Source organism: Hylobates moloch, unplaced genomic scaffold, assembly GCF_009828535.3.
Source record: "Hylobates moloch isolate HMO894 unplaced genomic scaffold, HMol_V3 SCAFFOLD_2, whole genome shotgun sequence".
Taxonomy (NCBI): Eukaryota; Metazoa; Chordata; class Mammalia; order Primates; family Hylobatidae; genus Hylobates; species Hylobates moloch.
The window spans coordinates 100,294,297-100,313,896 of NW_026652277.1; the positions used below are offsets into that span (position 1 = coordinate 100,294,297).

The 19,600-nt window shown below is 40.9% G+C and overlaps 1 pseudogene; it reads left to right on the forward strand.

Annotated features, from left to right (window-relative positions):
* The first annotated feature begins 10,380 nt into the window (after window positions 1–10,380).
* On the forward strand, window positions 10,381–12,551 carry LOC116476677 (large ribosomal subunit protein eL8-like; annotated as a pseudogene).
* The last annotated feature ends 7,049 nt before the right edge of the window (window positions 12,552–19,600 follow it).

Below are 19,600 nucleotides of genomic sequence, written 5' to 3' on the forward strand. Positions count from 1 at the left end.
ATTCTGATGGCTACTTCAAGAGCAGTTTTTCCCTAGACTAATGCTACTCTAAGTGTAGTCTGTGAACTGGTGCCAATCTACGAACTGTTACTGGTCTGAGAGGAGATAAGCATAGAAACTGAGAGCAAGCATTTAAAAACCTTTACAGCGATTTGACAGGGTAACTTTATTTCTATTGAACTTAATTTCAAAAATTAGGCTTTGTGGCTGGGCACGGTGGCTCACACCTGTAAACCCAGCACTTTGGGAGGCTGAGGTGGGCAGATCACCTGAGGTCAGGAGTTCGAGACCAGCCTGGCCAACGTGGCAAAAACCCATCTTTACTTAAAAAAAATACACAAATTAGTGGGCCATGGTGGCACACGCCTGTAATGCCAGCTAGGGTGGCTGAGGCAGGAGAATCATTTGAACTCGGGAGGCAGAGGTTGCAGTGAGTCTAGATCATGTGCACTGCCTTCCAGCCTGGGCAACAGAATGAGACTCTGTCTCAAGAAAAAAAAAAAAAGGCTTTGTATTTTGTTTTTTACTTTTCACTTTTCTTTTCTTTCTTTCTTTTTTTTTTTGAGACGGAGTCTTGCTCTTGTCACCCAGGCTGGAGTGCAATGGCGTGATCTCAGCTCACTTTAACCTCTGCTGCCTGGGTTCAAGTGATTCTCCTGCCTCAGCCTCCCAAGTAGCTGGGATTATAGGCGCTTGCCACCACACCCTGCTAATTTTTGTATTTTAGTAGAGACGGGGTTCCCCATATTTGCCAGGCTGGTACTTTTCACTTTTCAAGTAATTCATTTTTATTGAGAGGCACTATTGTAAATGATGAAAACTATGGAAATTGGTTAGATATGTTATGAAAAAATGCGTTCCCATAGGGTACCTTCCTTAGTCTTTCATGAATGAGGCCATTTCGTGATCTTCCACAATATTATATATTCCTGGCATGTCCATCCTGGGTTGCTGTTGTCAAGAAAAAACACCATTCTGGCCAGGCACGGTGGATCACCCCTGTAATTCCAGCACTTTGGGAGGCTGAGGCAGGAGGATTGCTCGAGCCCAGGAGTTCGAAACCAGCCTGGGCAAACCTGCCTCAGACTCCCAAAGTCCTAGTATTATACGCATGAGCAACCATGCCTGGCTGTGAAATTCATTTTTTTTTTTCTCTTTTGAGACAGAGTCTCATTCTGTCACCCTGGCTGGAGTGCAGTGGCGCGATCTTGGCTCACTGCAACCTCTGCTTCCTGGGTTCCAGTGATTCTCCTGCCTCAGCCTCCTGAGTAGCTGGGATTACAGGCATACACCACCATGCCTGGCTAATTTTTGTATTTTTAGTAAAGACAGGGTTTCACCATGTTGGCCAGGATGGTCTCCATCTCCTGACCTCATGATCTGCCCACCTTGGCCTCCCAAAGTGCTGGGATTACAGGTGTGAGCCACCGCACCTGGCCGTGAAATTCATTTTTTAAACCAAATGATTTTTTTTTTTTGCTGCGTTTAAGCCATTTTTCTTTTATTTGGTGTTCATTGTGAAAAGTAAATTTGCTGTTTTTACAAGTAAGGATGGAAATGAAACTGTCAAATAGCTTCATACACTATCACTTCCCCCAAATAACTCCACTTAAGAGGTCCCTGCTGTTTACAAGTATCATTATATTATGATCCTTTTAATTAATGTAGAACAGCTTTAATAATCTTTGTTACAAGGGAGTATTTATAAGATATTTTTCCTCATTAGCGTGTTATTTGTAAATATGAACTGATTTTGGTGAAGTCAAACTTGTTAATTTCCCGCTAATGGACATGGTGAACATCAGTGATTCATCTCTCCAGTGTTCTGTTGACTGATAAGGGGAGCAGAGTGAGCAAAATGATCTATCCTTCATGCCTCCATACAGTCAAGCCATCCTTATGGCCTTCGATATGTCCTGTTTAAAGCTAATCACCCTTCAACATTTATTCAGTGCTTACTATGTGCAGGCATTGTAATAGACACTTTAGGAGCATTATCTAACTCTTACAACAATCCTACTTGACAGATGAGGAAATTCATTCCATATCTTTATTTCTTTCTTGAAACTCTCTTATGGGGGCCCCTGGGATGGCTTGCCTTCCTCTGCCTCCCTGCCCTATAGGTGTTGGTATTTTAAAGAATATTTCCTATTCTTTCTCTGCCATTCTTATACACTTTACAATTTCAGACTTACTTAGAGTACTTCTTTGGTCTCAACTTCCAAACATTCAAAGATGACTCTAAGATGTGCTTCCAGTAAAGTCTTCTCTTCTGAGCTCTGGATGTATTTATATTTCCATGGGATGAACTGAGGCATCTCATATTCAACATGGCTTAGGCTGAGCCAATAATCTCTCTTCCCCCATGAGACCTATTCATTTTACTGTTATCATGAGACAGTGACTGGAACCTTTGTCCCTCAGGTGCTCAAGCCACAGATGTGGCAGTCTTACTAGACTCCTCCCTTTTCTTCTTTTCTGTCTTACTGGCTACCACATTCTATTGAGTCTGGAGAGCAGTGGCTCAGAGATTGTCCCCCTCCTTCTAATTTTTTACTGTCAAAAGCCTTATTTGTTCATTTGTTCCTTCTTTCCTTCCCTGCTTCCTTCTCTCCTCCATCCCTCCCTCCTTCCCCCTTTTACTTCCTTCCACAATATTTTCTAAGTTGTATTGCAATAACTTAATTCAATGACTTGTCTTGTCCCATCTAATCCACCCTGCATTTAAAAAATGCATATGTGGCCAGGCGTGGTGGCTCACGCCTGTAATCCCAGCACTTTGGGAGGCCGAGGCGGGTGGATCACAAGGTCAGGAGCTCGAGACCAGCCTGGCCAATATGGTGAAACCCCATCTCTACTAAAAATACAAAAATTAGCCAGGCATGGTGGCGGGTGCCTGTAGTCCCAGCAGGAGAATTGCTTGAACCCAGGAGGCAGAGGTTGCAGTGAGCCGAGATCGCACCCCTGCACTCCAGCCTGGGTGACAGAGCAAGACTCCATCTCAAAATAAAAAAAGCGTATGTTCAGTATCATTTTAAAAAATGCATATCTGATCTTGCTATCCTCTTTCTCAAAATCCTCCAATGATCGTACACTGACTTTTAGATAAAGTCCAAACTCTTTCGCAAGATATTTAAGAGACTTCAAGAAGATCATGACTGCCTTATAGCCCTGCCTCCTGCTCCACTCCATTACGCTTTCCAGATGTTTGAAACCAACTGTGATTTCTAACATAGATGCCACACTTTCTCAGACCTCCATGGCTTTGTATCTGCAATTCCTTTTACCTGGAATGTTCTCTTGCTACTTCCCCTAAAACCTAATATTAATTTATATTTTTATTTTTATGAAACGGAGTTTCACTCTGTAGCCCAGGCTGGAGTGTAGTGGTGTGATCTTGACTCACTGCAACCTCCATATATATATATATGGAGTGGTTCTCATGCCTCAGCCTCCTGAGTAGCTGGGATTACAGGCACGCACACTACACCAGATAATTTTTGTATTTTTAGTACAGACAGGGTTTCACCGTGTTGGCCAGGCTGGTCTCAAACTCCTGACCTCAGGTGATCCACCCGCATTGGCTTCCCAAAGTTCTGGGATTACAGGCATGAGCCGCCATGCCCACACCTAATATTAATTTTTAAATTAAATTTTCCTGACTTCCTCATCAACACAGATATTCCATTCCCTGTACTTCCATTGTACCTTGCAAATACCTCTATTGCAGCATTCATCCCATGATGATAATCATTTTTTAAATGTCATCTATCTCCCTCATACCCTTTGAAGAATTCCAAGGCAAAGGCTGTGTTCTATTAATTTCCCTGTGCTTAACACAGTACTTGGCACATAATAAGTATTTAATAAGAAACTAGCATATTTCATGCTATTATTGTTTCATGCTTGATTTCAGGATGTTTGGATGACTGCGCCAGTGTTTGGTAGAAAACAGAAGCCCCGAGAAATAGGATCTGGTAGCAGACAATGAGATTAGAGGATGAAATCAAGAAGTGATTATGATATTAGATGGGTTTATCTTGGATAGTATCACCTAAGTGCTACAGATTGTTTACTAATTTCTGCTTGTTATATTTGGGCATTTCTTGTAAAAGTCGATTAACAACTCACTTTTATGTTACTGTTTAGAATAATCATACTTTTTATTCTTTGAAATGATTAACAAGAACTGACAAGCAGTATCAGTGACTCAGGAATAAATTATTGATGTAGTACAGATTCACCCAAAGTGATAGTGACATGCTGATCTTTTTGGCAAAGCCTTTGCTCAGAGAATTTTAGACTTAACTTCCCCTGTGGTATCATCCTCCCATTATGCATTATGAGGCATACAGAAACCACGCCCTGAGAAAATACCTAACAAGGCACACCTAGGGCAAGTTTGCCATAATATCTTAAGTTGTTTTATTAGGCAGGGCATAGTGGCTCATGCCTGTAATCCCAGCACTTTGGGAGGCCAAGATGGAAGGATCATTTGAGACCAGGAGCTTGAGACCAGCCTGAGCAACATAGTGAGACCTCGTCTCTACAAAAAAAGAAAAAAAAAAAAAGGCAAGAAAAAAAAAACCAAGTTTGGTGTTATACACCTGTATTCCTAGCTACTCTGGAGGCTGAGGCAGGAGGAACCCTTGAGGCTCGGACGAAGAGCTGCAGTGAGCTGTGATTGTGGCACTGCACTCCAGTCTGGGCAACAAAGCAAGAGCCTGTCTCAAAATAAATAGATCACAGTAAAAAAATCTTTAAATTAAGAAAATAAACTGTTTTCTTGTATTAGGGTGATTAGATTTTTAGATTTGCAAAATGTGAACTTGAAAACTGGAGTAATTTTTTTGGAAATTCAGGGAAAATATTTCTATTGTCTTTATTGTGTTATACCAAAGAAAGGCTGAATAATATTAAAGTTTAATTGAGGCCAGGTATGGTGGCTCACTCCTGTAATCCCAGCACTTTGGGAGGCTGAGGCAGGCAGATCACTTGAGGCCGGGAGTTCGTCAGCCTGGCCAACATAGCGAAACCTTGTCTCTACTAAAAATGCAAAAATTAGCTGGGTATTCTGGTACACACCTGTAATTCCAGCTACTTAGGAGGCTGAGGCAGGAGAATCGCTTGAACTGGGGAGGCAGAAGTTGCAGTGAGCCGGGATCATGCCAGTGCACTCCAGCCTGGGTGACAGAGCGAGACTCCGTCTCAAAAAAAAAAAAAAAAAAAAAAAGTTTAATTGGGAAGTGAATTGTATACTTTCTGTTGACTCACCATTGCTAGACAGAGTGGATGTATGCCTTTGGTAATAGAAAGTTGATATGTCATTCAGGGAGACAAAATCCTCCATAACTACTACAATAGGCACAGAGATTTTTTGTGGTGCCAAGAATTATGATTGCAGCAGCAGCTACACTGGCAGTAGTAATACTTCTGGTAACCCAGGCCTCCTGCCATTTATACAAATGGATAACCGAAGACGCTGGAGAAAGGGAGATACTTTTTGGCCATCAGCAATTTCAAGGATTTTCCTTCCTATTAATCTAGATCTAATCTAATGACTGTGACAACAATATTGAATTATTAAATATTCTACTTTCCAGGGAACTCTCCAAAGGTCCTTGTTTCATTCTAAAAATCTGACTTAATCCTCTAATGGTGGAAATGTTTGCCCTGGAGAGTCATGTACCTCTACTCAGGGCAGCCTCTAAAGATCTACAGAACTCATTTTCTTTGCTGAGCCAACTAGATCTTCTTTGAAGAAGAAAGGATCAGTTAGCACTGTTCTTATATTACCAGAAATGAACAATAATTGTTTTGGGAGTGGAAAGATGAAAAGAAATGGAGGTGTGAGTCTTCCAGGAATACATGGAATAATTGCTGCTTTGCTTGGCTGTGTTCTGATATCAACCACATGTTAACAGAAACCATACCATGTGCTTCAGAACTTCCGACATTGCTACTAAAAACACAATTGTCTCTTCGTATGATTCTGACATAATTTCTGTGAAAATCTGCTATACACCAGCATTGCCTAAGAGGTGGATATACAAACATAAATAAGAGTAAGATTGTCCCCAAAATGGACCCATATGTAAACAGTGACAATACAGCTTGATAAATTGTTCCTTTTTTTTGAGACAAACTTTCACTCTGTCACCCGGGCTAGAGTGTAGTGGTGAGATTTCAGCTCACTGCAACCTCTGCCTCCCTGGTTCAAGGAACTCTTGTGCCTCAGCCTCTCCAGTAGCTGGGACTACAGGCCACCGTGTCTAAATTTTGTATTTTTAGTAGAGACGGGTTTCACCATGTTGGCCAGGCTGGTCTTGAACTCCTGACCTCAAGTGATCTACCCACCTTGGCCTCCCAAAGTGCTGGGATTACAGGCGTGAGCCACCGCACCCGGCCTAAATTATATAATAGATGTTCCTTATTGTGTGCTGTGGGAAGGCTGAGAAGAGATACCTAATTCAGCCTGGAAGGTTGTAATGTGGGAGTGGAGGTAAAGCCCTTGAAACAGTCTTCTAAGGATTTGGGACTACAGTCTAGAAGAAAGTGTATAAGAATTTCTGGTCAAGTTCTGGACAAGATGCTCCCAGTATTATGATAAAAGAACATGAATAGAATGCTTTTCATATGCTTTGAGCTTTAAGAGAGACCAGAAGCTTGACAAGAATAGAGAAAATTCCTACTGTAATGGAATATACTTAAAAAGAAACTGCAAAACTAAATTATAACTAAATACACTTCTGGTGAGGATTGTAAAGTCTTTTTATTGCCTCTGAGAGGAGGCTACCATCTGTTACTTTGAATATTTGTGCTTTCAGTCTTCTGAATGTTTTTAAATTTAAATTAAAGCACTGAATTACTCCTCCCCTCCTCAGATACAGTCAATGGCTGTGGAAATTTCTAGACTGGTAATTGGAAATTTTCAGGTGTGGTTATAAGCCTCTTAAAATAAGGCCAACTGATATCACTAACTTTGATGCCCTGCTATTTTTCTTTCGTATTTTCTGTATTAAACTACTGTGGCCATAACCTTTTGAATAACCTGACTCAAATACGTTAATTGTACTCCATTACAATTATAATCCCAGGCTGGGCAATGGTTTTGTTTAGTTTGGTTATGTTCCTGCCACAATTTCCTCTTCCTTTCTCTTCTCCTACAATCCTTCAGTGAATTTTAAATCATAATTTACCTTTCCTGCTCCTATACACAAAGATACTAAATTCCAATTCCCCCAACCTAATCAGTGATAATGCAATCAATTCTTTACCAGGAAGTTACGCATTCCTTAGCTGTCATTCATTAGTTAGAACATCAGGATCTAAATATGTGCTAATGTCCAGGGAAGGCTGACAAATTAGCTACACTGAGACACTAAAATAGCCATACTGCACGACAGGATACCAAACTGGCCTTCATTAACCTGTCTTGGCCAAGAACTTCTTTATTTTTAGGCCACCCATGTAACTGGTTATTTATAAGGAGGAAGCACATTGACCTTTGGCTTTCACTACTGAACACACAGTCATGGAGACCAAAATTATGTGTGAAAATCGTTCAGTGACCACAGGAGATTCTATGTGAACCCGAGTCACTAACAGCATCCTGTTACTTCATGGTCCTGAAGCATGGTTTTGGGTACAAAATTTCAGCCTTGTGTTAAAAGCAGAGCTTTGACATCATCAACAGATTACGTTAAACTAAGCTGTATCACACAATTACTGAGGACTTATTTGATGAGGCAAAATTTGTAGTTCAGATTTGAATTGTATACTTTGGAGGAAAAAATGGTTTGAATATAATCAATATACACAGATATACATTCTCTGTACTAATTTGCAACTGGTGACAAGTTAAATACAGTTCTGGTACATCTGTGTGAAGACTCTTGTGCAAATACCTACATCATAGTTCCCAAGAATATTAATTAAAAAAAGGTTATGATCATAAAACAATGTTAAAAATAATGAACTGACTTCAAACTATACTACAAGGCTACAGTAACCAAAACAGCATGGTACTGGTACCAAAACAGAGATACAGACCAATGGAACAGAACAGAGCCTTCAGAAATAATACCACACATCTACAACCATCTGGTCTTTGACAAACCTGACAAAAACAAGAAATGGGGAAAGGATTCCCTATTTAATGGTGCTGGGAAAACTGGCTAGCCATATGTAGAAAGCTGAAACTGGATCCCTTCCTTACACCTTATACAAAAATTAATTCAAGATGGATTAAAGACTTACATGTTAGACCTAAAACCATAAAAATCCTAGAAGAAAACCTAGGCAATACCATTCAGGACATCGGCATGGGCAAAGACTTCATGTCTAAAACACCAAAAGCAATGGCAACAAAAGCCAAAATTGACAAATGGGATCTAATTAAACTAAAGAGCTTCTGCATGGCAAAAGAAACTACCATCAGAGTGAACAGGCAACCTATAGAATGGGAGAAAAATTTTGCAACCTACTCATCTGACAAGGGGCTAATATCCAGAATCTACAAAGAACTCAAACAAATTTACAAGAAATAAACAACCCCATCAAAAAGTGAGCAAAGGATACGAACAGACACTTCTCAAAAGAAGACATTTATGCAGACAACAGACACATGAAAAAATGCTCATCATCACTGGCCATCAGAGAAGTGCAAATCAAAACCACAATGAGATACCATCTCACACCAGTTAGAATGCCAATCATTAAAAAGTCAGGAAATAACAGGTGCTGGAGAGGATGTGGAGAAATAGGAACACTTTTTACACTGTTGGTGGGACTGTAAACTAGTTCAACCATTGTGGAAGTCAGTGTGGCAATTCCTCAGGGATCTAGAACTAGAAATACCATTTGACCCAGCAATCCCATTACGGGGTATATACCCAAAGGATTATAAATCATGCTGCTATAAAGACACATGCACACGTATGTTTATTGCGGCACTATTCACAATAGCAAAGACTTGGAACCAACCCACATGTCCAACAATGATAGACTGGATTAAGAAAATGTGGCACACATACACCATAGAATACTATGCAGCCATGAAAAATGATGAGTTCATGTCCTTTGTAGGGACATGGATGAAGCTGGAAACCATCATTCTCAGCAAACTATCACAAAGACAAAAACCAAACACCACATGTTCTCATTCATAGGTGGGAATTGGGAATTGAACAATGAGAACACTTGGACACAGGAAGGAGAACATCACACACCGGGACCTGTTGTGGGGTGGGGGAGCGGGGAGGGACAGCATTAGGAGATATACCTAATGTAAATAACAAGTTAATGGGTGCAGCACACCAACATGGCACATGGATACATATGTAACAAACCTGCACATTGTGCACATGTACTCTAGAACTTAAAGTATAATAAAAAAATAAAAAAAAATGAACTTAACATGACAGAGTCCTAGTTTTGAGACAAAATATTTGTACATGGGAAAAAAGCCTGGAAAGAAGTAAGTGAAAATGCATATAGTGACTATTTGTGAATCAGTATGAATTGTGGACGTTTTATTTTCTATTTTCTATTTTTTGTTGTTGTCCAAATTACCCACAGCGGCTGGGTGCAGTGGCTCATGCCTGTAATCCCAGCACTTTAGGAGGCCGAGACAGGCAGATCGCCTGAGGTCAGGAATTCGAGACCAGCCTGGCCTACATGGTGAAACTCTGTCTCTACTAAAAATACAAAAACTAGCCAGGTGTGGTGGCACGCACCTGTAGTCCCAGCTATTTGGGAGGCTGAGGCAGGAGAATCACTTGAACCTGGAAAGCAGAGGTTGCAGTGAACAGAGATTGAGCAACTGTGCTCCAGCCTGGGCAACAGAGGGAGACTCCATCTCAAAACAACAACAAATTACCCACAGTGGCTTGCAATACTTTCATAAATAAAGAAAAAACTATCAACATTTTCCAAGAGGTCCAGGTAATTGTGGTCAAGTATGTACAATTAAATTCTCAAAGCAAAAATAAAGGTTATTTAAAAAAAATTTTTGGGGCTGGGCACGGTGGCTCATGCATGTAATCCAAACACTTGGGGAGGCCGAGGCAGGCGGATCACCCCTTAGGTCAGTAGTTTGAGACCGGCCTGGCCAACATGGTGAAATCCCTGTCTTTACTAAAAGCACAAAAATGAGACGGGCATGGTGGCAGATGCCTGTAATCCCAGCTACTCAGAGGCTGGGTCTGGGAGAATTGCTTGAACCCAGGAGGTGAAGCCTGCAGTGAGCTGAGATCACGCCACTGCACTCCAGCCTGGGCAACAGAGGGAGACCCTATCTCGATTCAAAAACAAACAAACTAACCAACCCAAAACAAATAACACTCTAGAAATGTTTAAAAACAAACCTCCTATTCACATATGCACCCCAACCAAGGCTCGAGGAGCTCTTACAGGCCCTTTACCATGAAAGTTGGTGTGGTCTACTCACCCCTCTCTGTAGCAGTGTTCTTCCTTCAGGTAGAGTTATCTGAAGAACGCTTCAACTTCTGTAGCTTCACCCTCCTCAGGTAGAGTCGTCTGAAGAACGAACGCTTCAACCTTGGTAGCTTCACCCTCAGCTCACCAAATGGTGACCCAAGCCGCTCACAACTCCTTTTATACTCCAGAAAGAGGGCGGGCACACCGCCCTGGTTGATTACATTATCTCTGATTAATCACATAATCTTTTTTGCACACTGCCATCAATTGCAATCCAGTGAGGGGCTCATGAAGCATTTTGTTTTGGATCTATTATGTAGATTAAAAAACCAATCACTGAGGGTTATCTAGTTCCGCTCACATTTCTCAATTTTAAAGTTTTTCTTTTAAAAGTTTTTATTTGTTTAAACTTTTCAAGTTGACACATAATAATTGCACATAAGGCCGGGCGCGGTGGCTCACGCTTATAATCCCAGCACTTTGGGAGGCCGAGGCGGGCAGATTACGAGGTCAGGAGATCGAGACCACGGTGAAACCCCGTCTCTACTAAAAATACAAAAAAAAGTTAGCCGGGCGTGGTGGTGGGCACCTGTAGTCCCAGCTACTCGGAGAGGCTGAGGCAGGAGAATGGCGTGAACCCGGGAGGTGGAGCTTGCAGTGAGCCGAGATTGCGCCACTGCACTCCAGCCTGGGTGACAGAGCGAGACTCCGTCTCAAAAAAAAAAAAAAAAAAAAATTGCACATATTATGGAGTACATAGTGATATGACACGTATAACATACAGTGATTAATTAGATCAGAGTAATTAGTGTATTCATTATCTCAAACATTTATCACTTCTTTATGTTGTGAACATTCAATATCCTCCTTCTAGCAATTTGAAACTGAATATTATTGTTAACTATAGGCATCTTACAATGCTACAGAACACTATAATTTATTCCTATGTAGTTGCAATTTTGTATTCTTTAACAAATCTCTCCCTATTTTCCTCTTCCCTCTACCCTTCCAAGCCTCTAGTATACCCTGTTCTACTTTTTACTTCTATAAGATCAACTTTTTTTTTTTTTAGCTTCCACATATGAGTGAGAACAATCTGTGTTTAACTTTCGGTTCCTGCCTTATTTCACTTAACATAATGTCCTCCAGTTCTATCCATGTTACTGCCAATGACAGGATTCCATTTTTGTATGGATAAATAGTATTCCATTGTGTATATATATATCTCATAAAGGTTTTCTTTAAAAAAAAAACAAAACTTCAAATCTTGTCAACATTTAATTTATCACCTTTAAAAATAATTAAATCAGGCTGTCTCCTCCTGCCGAAAGGAAAGAAGGCCAAGGGGAAGAAGGTGGCTCCGGCCCTGCTGTCATGAAGAAGCAGGAGGTTAAGAAAGTGGTGAATCCCCTGTTTGAGAAACAGCCTGAGGATTTTGACATTGGACAGGACATTCAGCCCGAAAGAGACCTAACCAGCTTTGTGAAATAGCCCCACTATTTGGGGCAGAGAGCCGTCCTCTGTAAGTAGCTGAAAGTGCCTCCTGAGAGTAACCAGTTCACGCAGGCCCTGGACCACCAAACAGCTGCTCTGCTACTTCAGCTGGCCCACAAGTACAGATCAGAGACTAAGCAAGAGAAGAAACACAGGCTGTTGGCCCTGGCCAAAAAGAAAGCTGCTGGCAAAGGGGACATCCCCACTAAGAGACCACCTGTCCTTCGGGCAGGAGTTAACACCATCACCACCTTGCTAGAGAACAAGAAAGCTCAGCCGGTGTGATTGCACAGGACGTGGATCCCATCGAGCTGGTTGTCTTCTTGCCTGCCCTGTGTCGTAAAATGCGGGTCCCTTACTGCATTATCAAGGGGGAGGGAAGACTGGGACTTCTAGTCCACAGGAAGACCTGCACCACTGTCGCCTTCACACAGGTTAACTCGGAAGACAAAGGCGCTTTGGCTAAGCCAGTGGGAGCTATCAGGACTGATTACAACGACAGATACAATGAGATCCGCCGTCACTGGGGAGGCAATGTCCTGGGTCCCAAGTCTGTGGCTTGCACCGGCAAGCTTGAAAAGGCAAACGCTCAAGAACTTGCCACTAAGCTGGGTTAAATGTACACTGTTGAGTTTTCTGTACGTAAAAATAATTAAAATAATACAAATTTTCCTTAAAAAATTAAATCAGAGTTGTGTTTACATTAACTCAATAAACCTTTTCTGAACTTCTACCATGGTACCCTGGGCTGTGCTTGGAGAGAGGAATAGAAGGAAAAACAGGACATGGTCACAGGCTCTACATAGCTCACAGGCTGCTACGATGGAGACAAACAAGAAAACTGAGAGCACCTATGTAGGAATGTGGCATAAGGACATATAAATACTGCTGTGAGTAGCGAACACTTTAAAGTGCTTGCCTGGTGCCATTTGAAGCCTGTTCTACGTATAAATTCATTTTATCCTCACAACAAACCCATGACGTAGATATTGTGATTTTCTTTACACTGCAGATGAGGAAACTGAGATACAGAAAAGTTATGTCACACAGCAAATAATTTGAATCTGGATTCAAAGCCTGGCTTCAGATTATAACAGATAAATAACAGTAATGCAGAAAGTGCTATAGTAGGGAAAATAAAAAGTACTAAGGGAAATCAGAGAGGGTCGTCTAACTGAGACCTAGGATTCAAAAAAGGCTTTCATGAAGAGTTTATGACCTCAGAGCTGAGTTGTGGAAGAGTAGTGGGTTTTGGAATACGGGGGATGTGGGCAGAAAAGAAACAGGGAATCCCTAGAGGGAATTAAACAAGTTCTTGATTGTGAAAGAATTTATATTCCATACTAGGGAATATGAAATGGTGAGATAATGGGGAACTTTAAGTGTTTCAAGCAAGAAAGCCTTAAATCAAATTTGTGGTTTTTAAATAAATAAGTGTTGGAGAGAGCAAGAACAAAGGTGGAGAAATAAATCTGGGGTCTGTGTGGCATTAACAAATCCCCCCCTGGGCCAGGCGTGGTGGCTCACACCTTTAATCCCAGCACTTTGGGAGGCCGAGGTGGGCGGATCACGAGGTCAGGAGATCAAGACCATCCTGGCTAACACGGTGAAACCCCGTCTCTACTAAAAAAAAAAAAAAAATACAAAAATTAGCCAGGCGTGGTGGCGGGCACCTGTAGTCCCAGCTACTCGGGAGGCTGAGGCAGGAGAATGTTGTGAACCCGGGAGGCAGAGTTTGCAGTGAGCCGAGATTGTACCACTGCACTCCAGCCTGGGCAACAGAGCGAGACTCCATCTCAAAAAAACAAAAAAACCAAAAAAAACCAAAAAAACTCCCCCCTGGCTGGGCAAGGTGGCAGACGCCTGTAATCCCAGCACTTTGGGAGGCAGAGGCAGATTGATCACTTGAGGTCAGGAGTTCAAGACCAGCCTGGCCAACATGGTGAAATCCTATCTCTACTAAAAATACAAAAATTAGCTAGGCATGGTGGCACATGCCTGTAGTCCCAGCTACTCGGGAGGCTGAGACAGGAGAATCACTTGAACCTGGGAGGTGCAGGTTGCAGTTAGCTGAGATCGTACCATTGCACTCCAGTCTCGGTGACACAACAAGACTCCATCTCAAAAAAAAAAAAAAAAAAAAAAACCAAAAAACCCTGCTAGCCTGTAAAGTTCTGAACTCCTGAAAGGCATTCTCTTGAGTGTGATTAATCTTATTATATCCGAGTAGGGCAGAGCCAAAATGGTGCCTGTGAAAGGAGAATGCTCAAACAAACTTTTGATGGGAAATAAGTTAAAACCATCTATCACTACTTTAATCCAAAACTTTTTAAAAAAGAATGTTTTCTCAACTTTATTAAGGTTTAAAGAGTAATTGACAAAAATTAAATACAAATAAAGCTATTTAACATATCCATCACTTTACATATTTTTTTTGAGATGAGAAAATTTAAGATCTAATCTAGTCAAAATTTTCATGTGTGTAACACATTATTATTAACTATAGTCACTGTGCTGGGTAATAGATCTCCAGAACTTATTCATCCTAACTGAAAGGTTGTACTCTATTTTTTTTTTTTTTTGAGATGGAGTTTTGCTGTCATTGCCCAGGCTGGAGTGCAATGGCACGATCTCGGCTCACCGCAACCTTCGCCTCCCCGGTTTGAGCGATTCTTCTGCCTCAGCCTCCCAAGTAGCTGGGATTACAGGCATGCACCACCATGTTCTGCTAATTTTTATGTATTTAGTAGAGATGGGGTTTCACCATATTGGTCAGGCTGGTCTCCAGCTCCTTGCCTCAAGTGATCCACCTGCCTTGGCTACCCAAAGTGCTGGGATTACATGCGTGAGCCACCGCGCCCAGCCAAATGTTGTGCTCTTTAAACAACATCTCCTGATTTTCCCCCAACCCTCAGCCCCTGGCAACCACCATTCTACTCTCTGCTTCCATGATTTTGACTTTTTTAGATTTCACATGTGAGATCATAGAGTATGTGTCTTTCTGTGCCTGTTTTACTTCACTTAGCAAAATGTCCTCCAGGTTCATTCATGTCACAGCAAAGGACAGTATTTCCTTCTTTTTTAAGGCTAAATTGTACTCCCGTGTGTGTATATACTGTACATACATGTTATGTATATGATTTTCTTTATCCACATTTTAAAATCTACATTTTCTTTGTTTGTTGGCTATTGTGAATGATGCTGCAAGGATCAAGGGGGTGTAGATGTCTCTTCAACCTACTGATTTCATATCCTTTGGATATATACCCAGAAGTGGGATTGCTGGATCATATAATAGTTCTATTTTTAATATTTTTAAAACTCTGAAACTACTTTCTAGATATTCTTGTTTTAAGCGAATGAGTAAATATATTTTGAACAACAGAACCAGGTTTATTTTTATTTTTCTTTCTTTTCTTTTTTTTTCTTTCTTCTTAGAACAAGGTTTCTCACTGCTAGAGAAAAGTAGATGCAAATATGGAACATGGGAAAGCTAGAATGAATCTTGGATTCATTGGATTGAATTTTGAGCATGTCTAATAATATTCAGATTTTGGTTCCTAAATACTGTTTTCCTCTAAAAGGAAACAGGCCTTATTGAGAAACGACTGGTTCCAGGGCTGGGGCAGGAAAAGTACAGGGTAAGACTGGAAATTTCTTTCTTTCTTTCTTTTTGAGACAGAGTCTTGCTCTATTGCCCAGGCTGGAGTGCAATGGCACGATCTCGGCTCACTGCAACCTCTGCCTCCCAGGTTCAAGCAATTCCCCTGCCTCAGCCTCCCAAGTAGCTGGGATTACAGGCGTGTGCCACCACGCCCAGCTAATTTTTTGTATTTTTAGTAGAGACAAGGTTTCACCCTGTTGGCCAGCCTGGTCTTGAACTCCTGACCTCAGGTCATCCACCTGCCTCGGCCTCCCAAAGTGCTGGGATTACAGGCATGAGCCACCACACCCGGCCTAAGAAATTTCCACGCCCAGAAATTTCTTGAGCCAGAGATTAAGGAAGTACTCGAAGGCAGAAGAAGAAAAAGACATGAAAAGGACACCACAATCTGCTTGAAGAGACTTCCAGTTGCCCCAAATCTGGGACGATTTGAGTATCAAAATAAGAAAAGATAGAAACAGATTATAACTCACTGAATAAAAGGAGAATCAATGAGTACATACTTAAATAAGTATTTGAGCAAGAAGGGAAACCTCCTTACAGTAGAATGCCAATTGGTACATGTTGAAGAAATGGCAGAATTAGAAATCACCATTTGGAAATTATGATGGTAATAATTTGGGATCGAATCATCAGTGGATGATAAAACTAGTGGATGAAAGTTTGATATGTAATATAGTATTTATATAATTTTAAAGTATCTCTTCGGAGACATTAATTGTAAAGGGAAAAGTAGTTATTTTAGAAATCTGGTAGTCATCACCGTGACCAAGTGACCAAAGTTAATATCTTCAGTAATGGGAGAAATTAACATCAAGCATTTCCTGATAGGATACGTGGAGAAGAAAACAACATCACTTCAGAGATATTCCTGCCAAACATGTGAATCTAATCATGAGGAAACATCAGAAAAACCCAAACTGAGAAACATTCTTGGTATAATTGGCTTGTACTAATCAGAAACGTCAAGGTCATATAGAAGATAAATAATAACTGACCCACTATTAAGATCAAAGCAAACATGACACGACAACTCTAGCCAGTCTGTGACCCAGGTTTTTATTTTACTATAAAGGATATTACTTTGACAACTAGATAAATTCTAGCTAGTGTGGATGAGCTAAGACTATTGTATGGATGCTAGTTGCCTGATTTTGATAATTGTGCTGCAGTTATATAAGAGAATATATATTCCTGTTTTTGGACCCTGGGGTTTTAGGACACTAAAGTGTTAAGGATATCATGTCTGCAACTTACTTGCAAACAGTATAGAGAAAGAAATAATGTGTATACCTACATAGAGAGAGGGTGATGAAACGTTGGCAAGATGTTAAAATTCAGGGAATCTGAGTGAAAAGTATGCGGGAATTCTTTATATTTTTCTTGCATCTTTTCTTCATATCTCAAATTACATCAAAGAATGTTTAGAAAACTAAGATGATTTGTGGTAAAGCCCTCTGGACAACTGAGACACAGTGTCTGGTGGTCTTTACTCCCCACCATTGTAAGTAGAATTAGGGCATACCAGCTCATAGGAAGAAAAGGAAACTCCTTTTCTTGGGGGCAGAGAATTACAACGTGGGGAAGGAAATGAATCGTTGAAATCTGAAAGTTCATTAAACTCTGGACTACTCTATTTCTTTATATTTGTAAAAAAGTTTATAAACAACTCTTAAAAACAGAATAACAAGGGACTATCAATGCTTTTGTGTACAAATAAACACGAAGAGTAAAATGAAATCTACTTTGTTTGGGTATCTAAAAGAAACTCTTATTACACTGTGAGCTGGGTAGAAAGTTGCTAGAAATTAAGCTAGAGGCAGAGAGGTAGGAGAATGTCATTATAAGTTTCACTTGACTCAGAAGGCATTACATGATTTGCCCCAGGTCTTTCAGTAAAGATTAGGGCTTATTTCTCAAATATTGGGCTCTTGACTGGGGAACAAATTGGATGAATGGGCACAGTGTGTGGGTCACAATCTTCTTTCCATGTTCATGTGATATATCCTTCCTCACATTCAATCATCAACACTCTGCCTTATGAATACATAGATGCATTTATTCAATGGACAATTATTAGTCTTCCTGTCAGATACTGTTCTCAGTACAAGACAAAATGATGAATAAGTTAGATAAGATCCCTTTTCATAAAGAGCTTATATTTACACTTTAGTGGGAGGATTAGACAGTAAACAAGACCCAAATATTTCAATATGTCTATTGCTACTTTTGAAAGGTGCCCAGAAGGAAACCTGCAGGAAGATATAATGGAAAGAAGGAAAAATAAGTTTTCAGATCTTCCCTGAGGAGGGTTCATTTAATTGACATCTGAATGATCACAAAATGCCTGGGACTGAAGGGTTTCCTGGGATAAGGAACTTTCAGTTTTAAAACAGGGATGAGTCTGGCAAACTGAGACATGAGACACCCTAGCACATGACTGGCTTATGCTTCAAAGGAGCACTCTAATTTGTGAATGAAATGATGTCACAGCTTTGTTTTAAAATAATCCAGCCAGGAGAAGGTACAGTGGGGGATGTAGTTGAAAAAAGATTGGCCATATGTTAATTAATGTTGTGATGGGTAGTGGAACTCATTATACTATTCTAAATTTGTAGTTTGAAAGTTCAAGAAGATAAAAATAAAAGGATGCTTCTGGCTGTTTTTTTTTTTTTTTTTTGAGACGGAGTCTCGCTCTGTCCCCCAGGCTGGAGTGCAGTGGCGCAATCTCGGCTCACTGCAAGCTCCGCCTCCCGGGTTCACGCCATTCTCCTGCCTCAGCCTCTCCAAGTAGCTGGGACTACAGGCACCCGCCACCATGCCCGGCTAATTTTTTGTATTTTTAGTAGAGACGGGGTTTCACCATGGTCTCGATCTCCTGACCTCGTGATCCGCCCGCCTCGGCCTCCCAAAGTGCTGGGATTACAAGCGTGAGCCACCGCGCCCGGCGCTTCTGGCTGTTTTATGGAGAATGGTTTGCAAGGGTTAGGAACAAGAGATAAGAGGCCAGAGCAGTAGTTTAGGAGACGTGATCATGGCTTGGATGAATCAGGTAGGGGTGGAGGTTGTGATAATATGGGATGTATTTTGTATATAGAGCAATGGAAAGGATGTAGGATTTGTGAAGAAGTGTGGATTTAATAGGTAGAGGTCAGCGGAGAGGTTGGCAAAGGAGATTTCAAAAAAGCAGTCGATGAAGGAAGACAAACCAGCGAGTGTCGGGTCAGTGAAAACTGAGTCAAGGAGAAAACTGGTCAACCATGTGAAGCGCCAAGGAGAAATGAAATGGAATAAGGTTAGATCATTGAGTCTTGGGGCAAAAACTGAACTGAGGAGAGATTGGAGAGAGGCAACATGGGAAGAAGGAATACAGAGAGGTTGGACTCTTGAAAAGTTTTACTGTGACTTGGAAAGGGGGTAGATTATTAAGTCAGATTTAGTAGTTTTTGAGTTCAAAGGAGAGGTTTTTTTTTTATTTCCATAGGTTATTGGGGAACAGGTGGTGTTTGGTTACACGAGTAAGTTCTTTAGTGGTGATTTGTGAGATTTTGGTGCGCCCATCACCCGAGTAGTATACACTGCACTCAATTTGAGTCTTTCATCCATCACCCTCTTCCCAACCTTTCCCCCTGAGTCCCCCAAAGTCCCTTGTGTCATTCCTATGCCTTTGCATCCTCATAGCTTAGCTCCCACTTACGAGTGAGAACATACGATGTTTGGTTTTCCGTTCCTGAGTTACTTCACTTAGAATAATATTCTCCAATGTCATCCAGGTTGCTGTGAGTGCCATTAATTCATTCCTTTTTATGGCGGAGTAGTATTCCATTGTGTGTGTATACACACACACACACACACATACACACCACAGTTTCTTTATCCACCAAATGAGAGTTTTTAAAACATGGAAGAAATTCTATGTAAAAAATTTATGTGTATTTACCAGTATATTTTAAAATGGCAAAAAAAGATGGGAGACACTAGGAAATGGTTGTAAGCTGATGG